An 18,448-nucleotide genomic window follows, 5' to 3' on the forward strand; every position below is an offset into this window, starting at 1 on the left:
ATTCGGATATGGGTCAGGGTGACATTCCCTTTCAGAGTGACATATGTGGTGCGCCAAGGCCGAATAGTGGGTTTCACCGACTGTAGGTAGTGGTCCCTGACTCCTTGCCATTCCTTTCCCACAGCCGCATGGCATTTTGACTCATCAAGGAGATGACAACCGGCAGGAATATGATACAGTGAGTCACGGCGAGTCCCCTACAGGCCATCTTCGCTGCTACACCTGCTACCTCATTTCCCCGAATTCCGCCGTGCTGCAGTGCCCAGCGGAATTATACTCAGATCCATCGCTGTTGTAGGAGGATCATCTTGTCCTGTTATATTCAGGTCGTTTATTCTGCTGGGTTCATTTGCTATGATGGTTGTAAGGAGCGCTCCTTCTTGAATGTAGTTAACTCTAACGCAATTCGCTGCCTGTTAAGAAGGCGAGGGTAGTTTCTATTGAAACCTACGCGACGAACTTACTATGTGCCACGATCATTTCTAAGGAAAAGAAATATCCTTTACGCGTTTCCAAATAGGCGTCGTTACTAGTCGGCAAAAAGAATCGTTCGAAAGGAGGGGAACATGGAGTTCGCCCGAATATCTACCGGGCTAAAGGGAGCAAGTACACAAAAGCAACATAAAGCATGCAGTTTGTGAAGTCTGTAGTTGTACCTCACGGGTGTGGTTCGTTATAAATATGTGCCCTTGTTCTGTGTATGTTTCTACAATAAATTAGCATAGATATCAAAATAAATACCAGGAAAATGACTATGACAAGCTGTCTAATGATGTACAGAATGGTACACCAAACCTAACATTCTAGAGAATAGGGCCTAAACAAAAGTTCCCACAAATGATAGAACAATCACAAGAAACATGTTTGGGCATTAAGAAGAATAATTGTCCGATTACAATCAGGAATCCCATAAACTTAGGCCGGTTTTACAGCTGAAAAACCGAACAATGATGCTTAAAGATACAATTTAGTTATACTTGGATATTTTTGCTGGTGGTTCTATTAGAAAACTGCAAAATTTTGAACCTGTGTATTCAAAAGAGGCGAAGATGTCACCTACTTTAATTCAAATCGCAGTTGATTCCCACTACCTTAAAATAACGTAATTTACACAATCTACAATCAGTGGAAGGACTAAATGTGAGAAAACTTAAGATCTGCTAAGAAACACAGAAACTTAGATTTTAACAAACGGTTATATTTCCATTATTTTTCTCTTATTCTATGGATTCTGGAGAGGTCTCCGGGATGTAGAATGATGTCTTAAGTGAATTTCTTAGTGAAATAAATGAAATGATAAAATATTATGAAATGTTATGCCATTACAGTGCGAAAATTAATTAGGATGTAACCTAAAACTATAATTTTAGCAGTTTTTGTAAGTACGTTTTTCAGGAATGTAGAAGGAATCATCTGACAGATATTTAATTAATTCAGTCTTAATATCCTCCACATTAACACACAATACATTTAGTGCCTTCTCACAGATTACTGAATCCATGTGTATATTCGACGTCTTCCTGTACCAATTTCAAGCCTTGATCTATTACTAGATGTTCAAGTTAAAACTTTTATGATTTGGTAATTTTTGAGAAGATGAATCTCTGGAGTACAACGGTTTATTTATTATTTAAAAGTGAATATGAACAGTAGCAACCGCAATATACTTTTTTTTAATATGAGTTTACCGGTTTCAGTCTTTTTTAGACCATCTTCATACCCTGCTCAGAAATATGTACATACAATAATATTAGAGCGATGTAGTAATATACGAAATATATCTAACGTAACAAATAATAACAAGGAGAAATTTACCCATGACGGCAGATGGTGACTGTGAACGGAGAGCGATGCAGCTGTTGCTTAAATACACGATGCTGCGCCCAATCCACACCGAATTACATCAGCGGAAGCCAGTCAGGCATACAGGAAGTCAGCGGTTTTTACAGTATAGTAAATATAAAATGATCACACGGAAGCTAACAACATATGAATAAATAGGGGCCATATATTATACTGTATAAAGTAACAGCTATAAACCTCATTACGTCAATCTGTGATAAAAATATATATATGAAAGAGACAACCAATCATAATCTGTTGTGGAAACATCAGTTGCCATCTCTGGGCATTTATCGTAAACCCGTACACTATATGGCAGCAAAGATTGCGCTTATGCGACGCTATAGGTTCCCACTTGGACGGCATTGTCATACCGAAACGTGTAGTCCAGCAGGAGAGAATCTGAGAGCTATATTAGTGGCTGGATGTCAAATACGTACTGGTATACAGGCTGACATAAAGAAATGCATGCAAGTGACTGCGTATTGCTCTTAGACAGTACTGCCAGTGAAAAAATTGCTTGACCAACGCCGTTATTTACCATCTAAGCGTTGCGGAGGTGGCGATGTGCTCGTTTCACAGGAGCCGATTGGAAAGCCGTGATAGTGAGTAGTTGTTGCCAACTATTGCTGTGCAAGTAATATGTTGTGTAAGATGTATTTTGCGTATTACTACGCCCCTCTATTTTTATTGTATGTAGATATTTCAGTGCAGGGTCTGAAGATGGAATAAAACAGAACGGAACCAGTAGTATCATTCAAAAAACAAGTTTGTTGCGGGTGTGACTGTCCATATTCATGTTTGTTTAATTTCACTAATCACCCTGTACGACGCTATTCGTGTATGTTGGTTTTCAAACTGCGCTAAGGCCGAGGCTGAAGATACTGACGAAGACGTGAATGGAAGGTCTTACTTCGCATACTAGTAAATGTTACTCAGTGAAATCTCTATACCCTAGAAAAATCTGCAATAAATTTTTTAACTTGTGGCGTCATCTCCATAGAGGTTGTTCCCATACGGGAGAGTGCTTTTAATTGCCTGGATAAGACTACATCAGTGTACTGGTCCTTCGCTATTGCCTTCAAACAGAACTTATATTAAAAAGTTTTCAAACGCGTTCTCCAGTAAGGAACCGCGAAGGCATTGTTACGTTTCTGTACTTGTGCATTCATTCACTTTCACCCAATCATCTTCACTTATACGTCTGTCACTCTGTTCCACAGCTGGCCTTTGGGCTTGTCTCAGTAGATAAATGTTGTTCTACATTTGTTTATTTCATTTTTTCTCTTACAGTAATACTCGTGTTCATATGTAGTATTTAACTGTCAAACAGCCGTAGTTTCAGTATGCAATTCCATTTCGGTATATCTGTTTTCTTCTTAATCCTGGTAGAAATTTTCTTAACATTAGGTTGCCTTGGACGGTTAGCAGGGAGAACTCATACGCAAATTGTAGAGACTACGGCATCACGCTAGGGGGTGCATTACGTTGATTCTGAAAGGAAATCCGGCCAAGACGCGTTGAAAGTACCTGACACAGTTTTCTTTTATTTAGGTCTTCCTTCTGCAACTGAATTTTCTACAGATATGAAGAGTCGAGAGTGACTTATCTTTACATACCTTCTCACGGCAAAAATTCTCTGAGCGGAACGGGCAGCGAAGAACCTGAAGGTAAACACTCTCGCCATTTCCGTGGCCTCCCTGTGAAAAGCCAGCGTGTTTGCTGCTTCGCTGTTCGGCGAATTCAATCGGAGCGGGTTGCTGACGGAGGCAATTTTATGGAAGACCCTGCCTATACAAGACGATCAATAGGCAGGAGCTCGTTAATATAAGCACCCGTACGTAACATGCGAAGCTCCATTTTCCGCGCGAAATAAAATGTAGCCTCGAATTCTACAATTTTTACAGTTCATTTATTTCAGAATTCTACCTTTGTGTGATTCGTTGAACGCCTACTAATGGCATAGACGTTTTGGATGTACGACAGTACCTAGCAAGAGTTCCGTTTCTGCTGAAAGAAATAGTAATTACTCAACTAAACGTAAATTAGTTAGCAATGAGTGATTATCGTGGTTAACGATAGTAAAAACATATAAACATGCTGTTTCAAAATCATTTGCAATCCATACACAATATTAAAATAACCTTATTTAAAGTGAAAATCCATCACAAAATTGCAAATTAATGTAGGGCTATACAGGGTGTCCCATGAGGAATGATCAACATTCAGGAACATAACAGGAACGATGACTTGAAGCAAAAAAATCTCCTATAGACATATGCCTTATTCCGACAGGTTTCCGAGAAAAAATCACATTTAATATACATTGTTATTTATTTCCTATAGTGTTTAGCTGTGAAGCTTAGAAGTGTACACATGTACAATAGTTAGTAAATATAACCATTTGCTTTTTGCGAAGTGACAATTTAACAAATAATACTTTAATCACATTAACCTACTAAGCATTATCGTACCCGTCACATTACAGCTGTTGAACACTCCCAAAAACTGTTCGAATATCTCACCGTCACTTTAATGAACATGTGCGCTCTTGGAAGAAAATGTCGTGTTGCCTTTTTCACTGCCTCTGCACGTTACCTAATGTGGGGAGCTGTACATCTCGCGTATTAACCTTTTATTTGTACAACTCAGATATCAGCCAACTCCATTATTCTAAAAATCTAATGGCACAGGGTCTGGCGATGATGGTGGCCAGTTAATTGTTCTACCAGCCCAGTGATTAGGTTAAGTGCGACTGAGACGTTCCCTGACACATCTGGTAAAACCTGGCATTTCCATCATGACATGAAATAACACGGCAAAAAGAGAAAATAAGGGTCAAACCTGTTCAATACACGTTTTCCGTCAAATTGATGACCAATGTAACTGTCACTCTTATTATCTGTAATTTTTATCTGAAAATCTCTTTCACAGTGTTGCTTATGTAACACCATTATCGACTGTAAGTAGTTTATACAGTGTTATTATGTGTATGTAACTATGAAGTGATTGTTCTGTACTAGTTAAGATCTTTGAATTGTTAGAGGGACACTGAAAGTTTACCATGTATACATAGTAAATATTTAATAAAGTTAAAAATAATGAAACTTTGTAATATATGTATGCCGTAAAAATAAATTGTACTTTGATTACTGCTTCATACTTAGGGAAGTTGTGTTATAGAGGAAAAGGTGTAGGGAACCCTCTCTGCTGCGGGAGGGGCTTGGTGCGCGGGAAAAAGTGGATTTGGCGGTCAAACTGGGCGGCAAGCCAGAGAGCACATTACGCAGTCAGTACTCAGCAGTTGTACAGTCAACACCCTAGGTGACACGTGAGGCATTTGGAAGCCAATTTATGTTGAATTGCCTCGGATGTGGTTCGGCTATAATATGGTGTTCTTTTATTATAGAATGGCTCTGAAGTGATTGATACGTAGCCAAACAGAAATTTAAAAAGAGCATTAAACTGCAATAGGTGAGACCAGATAGCCTCCACGTGCTTGCCACCAATATTGCGCCACTGCTACGTCAACTTCAAGAGTTTTTGTGATGTGCACGGAAATTCTTGCCCTAACAGAAATTGTTTACGAAAATAGAGTGGAATAACGCCGAATGCATTCCTCCTAATGGTGCTAAAGTGGCACCCCGTTCATCACGTGTTACCCTTCAAGATTTCAACATAAACAAACATTCTCACCACTATGTCGAGACTCCTATGTCCCAGCACAAAGATGTCTTCTGAATACACCAGGCTTTATTATTGGCTCTTATCGAATTTACCCTCTGAGTTACTGATGCCGCTGGTGTGGAAGCACTGTCTGCCTTTTGTTTCTGCAGACGAGACTTTCAGTGGCAAAAAAATACTTTACACTGATCGACATATTGCACCGACAATTAAACCCTGTAAAGTGCCTCTTCATATCGTCAAATACAGAAAGAGTCTTACTCAATTACCCTGCTCTGCTACTGAGGACAGGAGCTTGAATATTAGAGTGTGAAACCCATCTCCAGCCCAGCAATATATCGCAGTGTACCTTGTCGATGTAGTAAACTTGCAATTCGCATACTGCGCCATGCAAATTCGCCCCATTTACATCATGCGTACGTATACCGTGAAGACAGACAGCGCCGTATATCCCCCTCGCCGCACTAGATATTTTCCCGCAGCTGACGGTCACAAGTCATCTACTCACGACACGTGACCAGAGTGCCCTCAGCAGACCGTAGTCACTCTCAGAACTGCTCTACAAATTCGGCTCGTTTCCCCTTGGCACAAACATGTTACTGTTTCTGGTCCAGACCTGACTGCATGCCTGCTTTTCTACACCCATCTTCAGACGCTGGGATTACAAGAACACATGTATTTTTGCATAGTTTGCCATAATATCATACGATTTTCCCGATATTTGTCGATATCAAGCACACAGCAGTATCCTACCGATCGCTCACGCAAAATAGTTCCGAAGATATAGCCTGGAAATTATTTCACTACAAACCCGAGACTTTAGCGAGGAGGAGCGTGCTGTAAACCACTGAGTAACTAGAAACTTATTCAGTCTATGAAGACCTTTGCGTGAGAACTCGAAAAAAATAGGCGAAACTGATATTTCCTTTCGTAGCAGATTCAAATCAGCCCTATAATTTACAAAGTCAAATAAGGTCTCTCTCATATGTAGAAAACCAGCATCAAAGATACGTAACTACAAAATCAGTTTTTTGAGATATTTCGGTTTAAAAGATTTGTGCAAAAAACTGACTACTTTCTAATAGTTTTTCACAAACCTTTCTACGATAAATAAAAAGGATACTTCACTGACTTTTGTTTTCTACTAGGTGTTACATATTTTAGTGACTGAATGGACGCTAATGAAATATTTTGTGAAATTATGCATGCAGTTACGTTTGTCCAATCCTTAACATAATGGCTGCTGCTGTATGACATATGAACGTCAAACAAATAATATGCAGATTTCAGCGATATTATCATATTAAAGATTACTGCAGTTGTGTTAATTATGTCTTTACAAATACAGATTACACGAAACAAGCTGTGGGAATGTGTGTCAGTGCTTTTCAATGAGTACTATAAGCAAGGGAACTATCTTCTAGGAAGATTATTATCAGTCTATGGTGGAGAATACACAATAGACATTATTATTTTCCCTTTGCATTATTTGTCTGCAGTATCATTAAACTTACAGTAAATAATTTAAAGGTAACAGAAATAATAGTCTTATTTTCTAATCTTCACATAACACATATAAAAAAAATTATTTTAACGAAACACAGTGATCCCACACACCTGTTTTTCTGTTCGTGGATTACTGTTTCAAAAATAATACCACACAGACGTTTATACGAGCCAAAATTAGTAGTTTACATGAAAAAGCTAAGGTCATGAAAAATAGTAAAGGAGACAAAACCAGAAAATAAACATGAAGTCTATTCCTGTGATTCTTCCACGTTTTCCTCATTTTCTAAATCATTACCAGCATTGAGTCCTTGACATAATGTGTGATACCTAGGAGGTATAATACCCTTATTACATAAATCTATATGATCTTTTCTCTTTTCTTTGCTCTTGGAGAGAGGACTCTCATATGCTGGACACATAGTTTTCAGGTCCTGAATTCGAAGAATTTCGAAGGCCAGGTCTTTTCTTGGTGTGCAAAGCTTGAAAGTCACGATTATCGTATGAATACTTGAAAAACATCATGTCAGGCTGATCTTTCCTATATTGCATCTAAGCAATCTTACGCCATTTCACAGATTCGTCATTCTCAGCAGTTTTTCTATTCTGAATTATTTTCTTCTGAAGCTGGTTGAAATCTAAAATTTTAGTGTTATCCATTTCTGTCACTCTGTACTTATTGGAAGTCATTCTTACATTTGTATACCAGCCAGTGGGATCAGAACCATCCATATGTTTACGTTTTCTTTCGGTGCTCGCATGCAGTGAGTCTACTTCCATTTGTGAATGTCCAGGCTCAAAAAAGCGTTGGTCGATAGTTCGAATGTCCAGTGCATTCACTACATGCAGACACATAGTGCTCATGTTGGCATTCCTGTTCTGGCTCCTACATGTATCAGAAAACAAGATTATCGGTTTTCCTTGTGCATGATTTTTCAAAAAATCCCACATACATGAAGCCACCTCTATGGGCCCCCTTTGTGCTGTTGTCTCGTCCCACATGTAGGAATCAGTTTTGTTTTCTCCTACACTAAGAACTGAGAAATTGTACATGGAGATATTTCTTTTATAGAATACTGCCTTTGCATTCGCTTTAGGGTCGTAAAGCACAGCTTGTAAGTCAAATTCAGCTAGCAAAGATTCGCCCTTTTTGCACTTTCTTTCTTAATGTTCTTAAATAACCTTGCCGTTTCTTTTCTTTTCAGATGCTCTGCCTGTTCCATTTTAAAATCCTGGTCTTGCTTTAGCTCAGCTGAAAGGTGTAAAAACTTTAAACATTTATCACACATATCTTTTCGTGGATCGTGGAAATTCGGATTAAATTCTTTATGAATATCTCCCTATACAGCCATAAGTTCTCGACAACCTTTCCTTCTTCATAGCGTTGTTCCCGATATAACTCATACATTATCTTAATACTCATATCAGCAGGTAATGAATCTACTGTATACTCTTTCCTCTTATAATGAGAAGGAAGGGTAGGAAAACTCTTAATGTGTTTCCTTATAGCCTCTTTACTTTTTTCGAACCTCTTTATACCTGGCTCGTGACATCCTCTTCGGTCTTTATCAATTAAATGATGTTCATCTCTTTCTTTTAATAGTATTTCTCAAAAAGGTTTCATGAATGTTAAATGTCTTGAGAAAAAACTGCATACGCACTTGAATCTTATCAGATCGTTTTATTAGAAAAAACTTCTTGGTCCTCTTCCTTCGTGAGTTATACGATTTTGTCCTCACAATTCGCTACTCTTCTTCTTCCACTAACTTATATAGGTACTGCCTTTGTAGCTCAACTGACCCAAGATCCCAATAGACTCCATGGATATTTTGTCTGTCTTGCTCAGTAAATTTACTGGTGCACCGTCGTGGACATTAGAGAAATCTTTTGGTTTCACTTTCCTTGCAGGAAGTTCGGTATTCTTAGTAGAAATATATGCCCTACCATGCTGTCGATTGATTTTTCTTTGATTTTTTTCCCATTCCTCTTTAACCACTATCCTTTTTCGTTTTCTTCTTTTGTTACTATTCTCAGTTCCAACATTGTCATCTGCAATTTCCCCTTCCCGATGGTGATGATTTACTTGTGCACTAGTTGCATCCTGAGTAGTTTTTGTGACATTCTTTACAAGGGACGTTCCATGTTCAATACTGCTGTCTATACCATTACAGGTATTCAGAGGAAGAGAAACGCAAATTAACTGAAATTGCTATAGTTTCTAGTAATTGTTTGGCTACTCACCAGAATCTGTAGTGTTGTCTGGTTCATAGGAATTATCATCATCTGCATCTGAACCAATGAGTGTTCTGACCATCTCCACATCACGTTCTTCCTCAACTATGAATATAAACAATAACAATAAAGACAACGGCAGTAATAGCAAAAATAACAATGAAAACAGCTGTATTAACAATAATAATAATAATTATTATTATAGTATTTACTACCGAAATATATACACTAGGAATCAGGTTCTAATACTTACAAGATTCCATTGTGTTCCTTCTCCTGGCACATTTGAACCATCTTTCTTCCTCTGGACTCCATAGCGCTCCTACTTGCCTGTAAACCTATTCGCAACTATAACAATATTTATCTTCCTTGCCAGGAAGTAGCATTTCATTGTTGTCACAGAGTGATGACGGCAATGCTTCTAAAGAGAAGTAGCGGGAAAAGTAACCTCTAACAGTTCTGTTAGGATCAAAGAAACGTAAGAGCTCTTGCGTTTCACAAATTAACACTGCGTCCACTGGTCAAAAAACGGATCAGCTCTTCCTTCTGTTTGATTCTTACTATTTTTCGTAAAATGTAGATACGTTGATAACTAAAACGGATACCATGTAAGATAGAGTTACATTTGTTTGATCGTTACGTAGTCTTGATTTCGTGTACCTTATGGTACCAACAACTCAAAAGTGGCAAAAATGTGGTTACGTCTGTCTGATCCTAAATGGGCGAAATGAGTCTTTCACTTGCTAGATGCACACACCACAGTCGATTCTCCCTCAACTACATAAAGGCGCGAAATGTGCAGAAGCAGTCAACAATTTCCATGGGAGGAAATAGCGATCCATCGAAACACACATCTCTATTGAATCTTTTCAAATTTCCATGCGATCACAGAAGCTATCCAACACATAGTAAGTATTAGTTCGCTATTCCGCCATCTAGGGGACAACATTGTTAACTCAGCTACATTACTACACTCCAACAAACCTCTCCATTCGGATGTCTCCTACAGTTAACAGGAAATGTGGATCATTCCTGCCACAGGTCAACGGCGCTACATGCCAAACACACATAGAATCGTCCTAGGAAAAAAACTGGCCTCATATATATTTTATCCATGTACTTACAACTAAATGTTATGATTGCGCTCTCAGTTGAATGACGTTCGACAATGAGCAAAGTATCGGATGTACACCCTGCTGACGGCTGTGACTCTGGAAATAGAAATATCAGTACCATTCTTATGACTTGACATACTCTTCCCTTTGCTATCACAGTACTCCACATCAAATCAATACCTTCCTTGTGACTGGACGTAGTCATTTGCTTTGCATATGTTGGAACACAAACACATACTTTATAAGCCTGATACTAAAGGCGAACCCATCACGCACCTTCTAGTACAAAGTATAATACTTCGTCGATAACCGATTGCTGATGATACGAAATAATACTGACCTAAAATCAAAAAATGGGTGAATATGTCTTATAAGTTTTCCTTGCAAGTGCTACGTCTGTGTCTTAGAAAGAGAGACCTATCGTCTTACAGACTGATATATGTTAAAAAAAACGCATCCATATTAAAATAAATTACAACTAGTCTTGGTTCTACAGGTGCACACAAGTATTCATGTTAAAAACTACACCTGCTATATAAATTCAAGTACGGCATTACCTATGAATGACATGGTTTTTCCAGACAAATGCCGTGACACTGAATATGGACAGTAATCGCCGGAGGGTATATTATCACAACAGCAGTGCGGTTACACGTCGCCAGTGGTGCACCTTTGTAATAAAATTACCGAATTTTGAAAGCGACTGGGCTAAGGGGCGTGGTATGAAACCGGTCTTTGCAATCCCCTCACGCCGCCATCGCTAGATATTTCTGCAGTAGTTGTAACACATTCTGTCTTGATGCAATGTCAGAGATCGGTGGTACATCCACTGGGCTATAGGCAATGGTTGATTGAGAAGAGTCACAAACAGTAGATGGTGTGATGGATTGTAGTCATAAGAAATGTACACTAGCTTTTCAGATCTCTAGTGCTGGTGCTGGCACTCTCATCTCTCTAAATGAGTCACCTTTCTCGAACCTATATGCTACAGTAAAATTCCCGCCTCGTTTTAGGTAGCCCCTATGCATCCTACAAGTGTCCCCTCAGACTGTAACACAATTCTTGCAGCTTTGCACTCGTCAACGTTTCAGTGTGTCGGAACAGAGTAGGGGCAGAGGAAACTATAGCTACCATTCCCGCAGTCCGTGTAAAAACAGGTGAAGCGGAGCTACTGCGAGAGAATGTGTTATGACCTTTCGACGGAAACGAAGCCTGCTCCTGCAACGTGAGGTAGGATAAAAGACGGGAACTGGGGGAAGGACGAAGATTTTGCTACTGCTCATTGTAGCGCTTCTCCAGACTAAAAGCAGGTACTACAGAGCTACGTCCCTCAGGGCCCATTCATATCTACCAGCCCAACATTCTATCATCATTATTCGATTCTATCCATCAGAGAAAAATTGTTGTTGTTATTGTGGTCTTCAGTCCTGAGACTGGTTTGATGCAGCTCTCCATGCTACTCTATCCTGTGCAAGCTTCTTCATCTCCCAGTACCTGCTGCAACCTACATCCTTCTGAATCTGCTTCGTGTATTGATCTCTTGGTCTCCCTCTACGATTTTTACCCTCCAAGCTGCCCTCCAATGATAAATTTGTGATCCCTTGATGCCTCAAAACATGTCCTACCAACCGATCCCTTCCTCTAGTCAAGTTGTGCCACAAACTTCTCCCCAATCCTAATCAATACCTCCTCATTAGTTACGTGATCTATCCACCTTATCTTCAGCATTCTTCTGTAGCACCACATTTCGAAAGCTTCTATTCTCTTCTTGTCCAAACTGGTTATCGTCCATGTTTCACTTCCATACATGGCTACACTCCATACAAATACTTTCAGAAACGACTTCCTGACACTTAAATCTATACTCGATGTAAACAAATTTCTCTTCTTCAGAAACGATTTCCTTGCCATTGCCAGTCTACATTTAATATCCTCTCTACTTCGACCATCATCAGTTATTTTACTCCCTAAATAGCAAAACTCCTTTACTACTTTAAGTGTCTCATTTCCTAATCTAATCCCCTCAGCATCACCCGATTTAATGTGACTGCATTCCATTATCCTCGTTTGGCTTTTGTTGATGTTCATCTTATATCCTCCTTTCAAGACACTGTCCATTCCGTTCAACTGCTCTTCCAAGTCCTTTGCTGTCTCTGACAGAATTACAATGTCATCGGCGAACCTCAAAGTTTTTACTTCTTCTCCATGAATTTTAATACCTACTCCGAATTTTTCTTTTGTTTCCTTTACTGCTTGCTCAATATACAGATTGAATAACATCGGGGAGTGGCTACAACCCTGTCTCACTCCTTTCCCAACCACTGCTTCCCTTTCATGCCCCTCGACTCTTATAACTGCCATCTGGTTTCTGTACAAATTGTAAATAGCCTTTTGCTCCCTGTATTTTACCCCTGCCACCTTCAGAATTTGAAAGAGAGTATTCCAATTAACGTTGTCAAAAGCTTTCTCTAAGTCTACAAATGCTAGAAACGTAGGTTTGCATTTTCTTAATCTTTCTTCTAAAATAAGTCGTAAGGTTAGTATTGCCTCACGTGTTCCAACATTTCTACGGAATCCAAACTGATCTTCCCCGAAGTCCCCTTCTACCAGTTTTTCCATTCGTCTGTAAAGAATTCGCGTTAGTATTTTGCAGCTGTGACTTATTAAACTGATAGTTCGGTAATTTTCACATCTGTCAACACCTGCTTTCTTTGAGATTGGAATTATTATATTCTTCTTGAAGTCTGTGGGTATTTCGCCTGTCTCATACATTTTGCTCACCAGATGGTAGAGTTTTGTCATGACTGGCTCTCCCAAGGCCATCAGTAGTTCTAATGGAATGTTGTCTACTCCCGGGGCCTTGTTTCGACTCAGGTCTTTCAGTGCTCTGTCAAACTCTTCACGCAGTATCTTATCTCCCATTTCATCTTCATCTACATCCTCTTCCATTTCCATAATATTGTCCTCAAGTACATCGCCCTTGTATAAACCCTCTATATACTCCTTCCACCTTTCTGCCTTCCCTTCTTTGCTTAGAACTGGGTTGCCATCTGAGCTCTTGATATTCATACAAGTGGTTCTCTTCTCTCCAAAGGTCTCTTTAATTTTCCTGTAGGCAGTATCTATCTTACCCCTAGTGAGACAAGACTCTACATCCTTACATTTGTCCTCTAGCCATCCCTGCTTAGCCATTTTGCACTTCCTGTCGATCTCATTTTTGAGACGTTTGTATTCCTTTTTGCCTGCTTCATTTACTGCATTTTTATATTTTCTCCTTTCATCAATTAAATTCAATATTTCTTCTGTTACCCAAGGATTTCTATTAGCCCTCGTCTTTTTACCTACTTGATCCTCTGCTGCCTTCACTACTTCATCCCTCAGAGCTACCCATTCTTCTCCTACTGTATTTCTTTCCCCCATTCCTGTCAATTGTTCCCTTATGCTCTCCCTGAAACTCTGTACAACCTCTGGTTATTTCAGTTTATCCTGGTCCCATCTCCTTAAATTCCCGCCTTTTTGCAGTTTCTTCAGTTCAATCTGCAGCTCATAACCAATAGATTGTGGTCAGAATCCACATCTGCCCCTGGAAATGTCTTACAATTTAAAACCTAGTTCCTGAATCTCTGTCTTACCATTATGTAATCTATCTGATACCTTTTAGTATCTCCAGGATTTTTCCAGGTATACAACCTCCTTTCATGATTCTTGAACCATGTGTTAGCTATGACTAAGTTATGCTCTGTGCAAAATTCTACAAGGCGGCTTCCTCTTTCATTTCTTCCCCCCAATCCATATTCACCTACTATGTTTCCGTCTCTCCCTTTTCCTACTGACGAATTCCAGTCACCCATGACTATTATATTTTCGTCTCCCTTCACTACCTGAATAATTTCTTTTATCTCGTCATACATTTCATCAATTTCTTCATCATCTGCAGAGCTAGTTGGCATATAAACTTGTACTAATGTAGTAGGCATGGGCTTTGTGTCTATCTTGGCCACAATAATGCGTTCACTATGCTGTTTGTAGTAGCTAACCCGCACTCCTATTTTTTTATTCATTATTAAACCTACTTCTGCTTTACCCCATTTGATTTTGTATTTATAACCCTGTAATCACCTGACCAAAAGTCTTGTTCCTCCTGCAACCGAACTTCACTAATTCCCACTATATCTAACTTTAACCTATCCATTTCCCTTTTTAAATTTTCTAACCTACCTGCCCGATTAAGGGATCTGACATTCCACGCTCCGATCCGTAGAATGCCAGTTTTCTTTCTCCTGATAACGACGTCCTCTTGAGTAGTCCCCGCCCGGAGATCCGAATGGATGACTATTTTACCTCCCGAATATTTTACCCAAGAGGACGCCATCATCATTTAATCATACAGTAAAGCTGCATGTCCTCGGGAGAAATTACGGCTGTAGTTTCCCCTTGCTTTCAGCCGTTCGCAGTACCAGCACAGCAAGGCCGTTTTGGTTAATGTTACAAGGGCAGATCAGTCAATCATCAAGACTGTTGCCCCTGCAACTACTGAAAAGGCTGCTGCCCCTCTTCAGGAACCACATGTTTGTCTGGCCTCTCAACAGATACCCCTCCGTTGTGGTTGCACCTACGGTACGGCCATCTGTATCGCTGAGGCACGCAAGCCTCCCCACCAACGGCAAGGTCCATGGTTCATGGGGGGGAGAGAAAAATTACGAACTATAAAAGCTAGATTAACATCGTCCGATAGGGAACTCGATAAGATTTTTACCGCATCTCTCTCCCTCTATATATCGAAAACAAATACTGCATGCACCCCGGCATCGATCACGTGTGACGATCCTGTTAAATATACATGTGTTGATCCACCGCACAGAGTCGTTTAAAGTTTCAACACCTGTATTGCAGGAGGAAGACCTTATCCCACAAGCCATACTGTAAGTCGCAAGAGACGCTCCCTGTGACCCTGTGTCGTTGTTTGAAACATTTTTTTTTCTCTTGTAACACGTTTTGTACACTGCCATGCAATTTGTTTGTCTGCCACGACTTCGAGGTCTGTGTCAGGTTCTAAACTGACATTAACACGTTCTGATCTATTGCCTTTCGCAGAAGACTAGACGTCACATGCTGTAAATCATGTCCTTACTCCGGCTACCATAACACATCACACTCACTGGATGATTTTAAATAAAATCAAGGAAACTGGAAGAGTTTGGTGGCGTTGTGGAGAGTTTCTAAACTGCTGTTCGAAAGTGATTGACGACCTCTACATTTTAACTGATCTGTCACAGTGATGGAATATGTGATGGCTCTGCATTGCATTTCGACAGATTTCTCACACTACAGTCATGTACATGATCGTTGTTTCAGTGCTATTAGTCCCCAGAATGTGTTGTCCCTCCACCAAAACTGTTTCTCCAACTCAAACAAGCGATGTCAGTCAGTTATTATGTGGTAACGAACAGCGTACCGGTGGACAGGTGGGATGGAAAAGACACCCCTGATATACTGAAATACTAAGCATTACAGTTTATTGTGTGAACAATCTTAGCAATTCTACAGTAATTTCAACACCGAACAATGCTGCGACAGCATGTTTCCCAATTACAGTATCACAGCTAAAGCACCCCCCCCCCCCCTCCCTACTTTGTGAGTATCATTGCGAATGTAGATAATTGATTGTGCAGTACATACATTCGTTGTTAATTGTCGAACACATACATCACCAGATTATACCAGACTGCGCTCTACATATTTCTAACACCTCGAGCATAGTGCTTAATTTACTGTCTATGCTGATGAGGGTTACAGAGCATTCTCGCAGTCTCAGGGTAAAATTAGATACTGAAAGAACCCCCCCCCCCCCACTCACACTGTGTATCAATCAATGACTTGATATTGAACATTTTTTAGCCACTACCCGGGGCAGCCGATTTCTTCTTCTTTGGCACTGTATCTAAGTCCATTGATTTCACTGTAATTACTGTAGTGATCGGCTGTTGAATGGAAAGGCACGTACTGCACATAAATGTCACGAGTCTAATTAGGTGTCATGCGTACGAGCGTGTACTGTTGTTGTTGTGAGGTGTGTGTGTTGTGTACGGAGGATATGTGTCTGTTTTCATTACCAAAGCGTGCATTTTGATTACTATCATTACTACACTCCGGTCCTATGTTATCACTTAGTTGTTACTGTTCTACTGCATTGGATTGAGCTGCCTCAGCTATGACATGTTTATTGCTTTTGACAAATTTGGCTACAGTGCGGTGCATAACCATCGGTAATTTGTTCTCTATACATTGGTCAAAATGTTTATTTTTCTGATCAACCCAGTTATTAAATTCTTTATTTATGTTGGCAAAATGGTTGTCAGTGTGTAATTGCAGTTTGTCTGTAAGTTGTTTATCCATAGTTTTAACTTGGCCTTCAAAACAGTGATAAGTGTTTGAGTCATCAACTGACAGATAAGATTTGACTTGAGTGGCAGCAGCTTCTCATGTGGCGTTTAAATGTTTGACTTCAGTTTGAATATATTTTACGCCTTTAGTGGTTTTTTCCAGTTGTAAGTTCAATTCGGAAAATTTTTAGGTAAGTTTGAACAATCAGCCGCTCAGTTCCATGTTAATCTCGTCTATTCTTTTACACAAAGTGTCATTATAAGTTTTAGAGCTCTTAATTCAGCCTTAATTCGCCATGTCGCGTTTTTAAAACTGCCATGTACTGGTAAATATCTTTGTTTTATTTTCAGTTATCTGAGTATGTATTAATGTTTTCAGTCATTTGCTTGATAATGGCGTCAAACATGCTGGCAATATTGGTCAACTGAAACTTCTCTGCCTTCGCGACGGCGTTTGACATGACGTCACGGACAAGAATGGGCCCTGAGCGGGATTTAGCTATTTGACTAGTGGTCGGTCTGTTAACGAAATTTCCGTCATTAGGTATGTTAACTGCTGATTGTTCGTCACTAATGGAGTCAATTCTGGTGTCATTGTCAATATTTCGAACAATGTCCAAGTTGGATTAAGTTTGCGTCTGTTGTCTGTCGTGTTCCTTTTTTGCTAACTGTTTACGTGTTACCACCATGCTACACGTAATGTATACTGCAAGAAAAATCTTTAAACACGTTTGAGAATGAATTGATAAAATTAATTTCGTATGGCAACAATGTTGGCGTAACTGAGCAAGAATTGCCGTTAATGGTGAAATAATTACGATTAATGGTTGCTTGCCATTTTGCGTTGCACACGACACAATTGGGCCCTTTTGTGGAATACTATGACGGTATTGTTGTAATAAACTGTACGTTTAAATAATTTGGAATATGCGATCTTGTGCAAAAATGACTACTACGGTTACGGAAAATTTTGACAAAGCTAGGAAGCTAACTACAGTTAGCTAATGTAAAAATTCGATGTCTTACCTTGGATCCAAGCGTGCAGTGTACACTCCAGGTTTCATCAACTGTTTCACTGGTTCGTCTTTTTGTTCGGTCTTTACTATTATTCAATGGCAATGGTTCGTCAGATATGATCCCATTATCCATGCAACAAAGAAAAACAATGTAGAAAATACAATAAAACGTCCAGACATGATGTCACTAGTTAAATTTATCGTGGCTTTTCCTGTCTGGTTTGTGAATATCAGCCAACAGACAAATGATAGTGGATATGATAATAGTATGTGATCAGAGTATGTTAATACAAACTTTGGGCACTTGACGATGGCTTTTTGCGTAAAGTTTGTTCAATGCAAGTTTGACCATGAGTGTTTTTTCTGAAAATATTTATTTATGGGACTTCACAGATTGAATAATTCGGAAGTTTTGTTTCTTGCTAGACCATAGATAATATTTGTAACACAGAACCTTTAGCCATGCCAAGACGCCGTTTAATTGGAACAATAGTTTTGCAACATAAACGAAACGAAATGGTTCAAATGGCTCTGAGCACTATGGGACTTAACATCTGAGGTCATCAGTCCCCTAGAACTTAGAACTACTTAAACCTAACTAACCCAAAGACATCACACACATCCATGCCTGAGGCAGGATTCGAACCTGCGACCGTAGCGGTTGCGCGGC

The sequence above is a fragment of the Schistocerca americana genome, chromosome 1, assembly GCF_021461395.2.
Source record: "Schistocerca americana isolate TAMUIC-IGC-003095 chromosome 1, iqSchAmer2.1, whole genome shotgun sequence".
In the NCBI taxonomy this organism is placed as follows: Eukaryota; Metazoa; Arthropoda; class Insecta; order Orthoptera; family Acrididae; genus Schistocerca; species Schistocerca americana.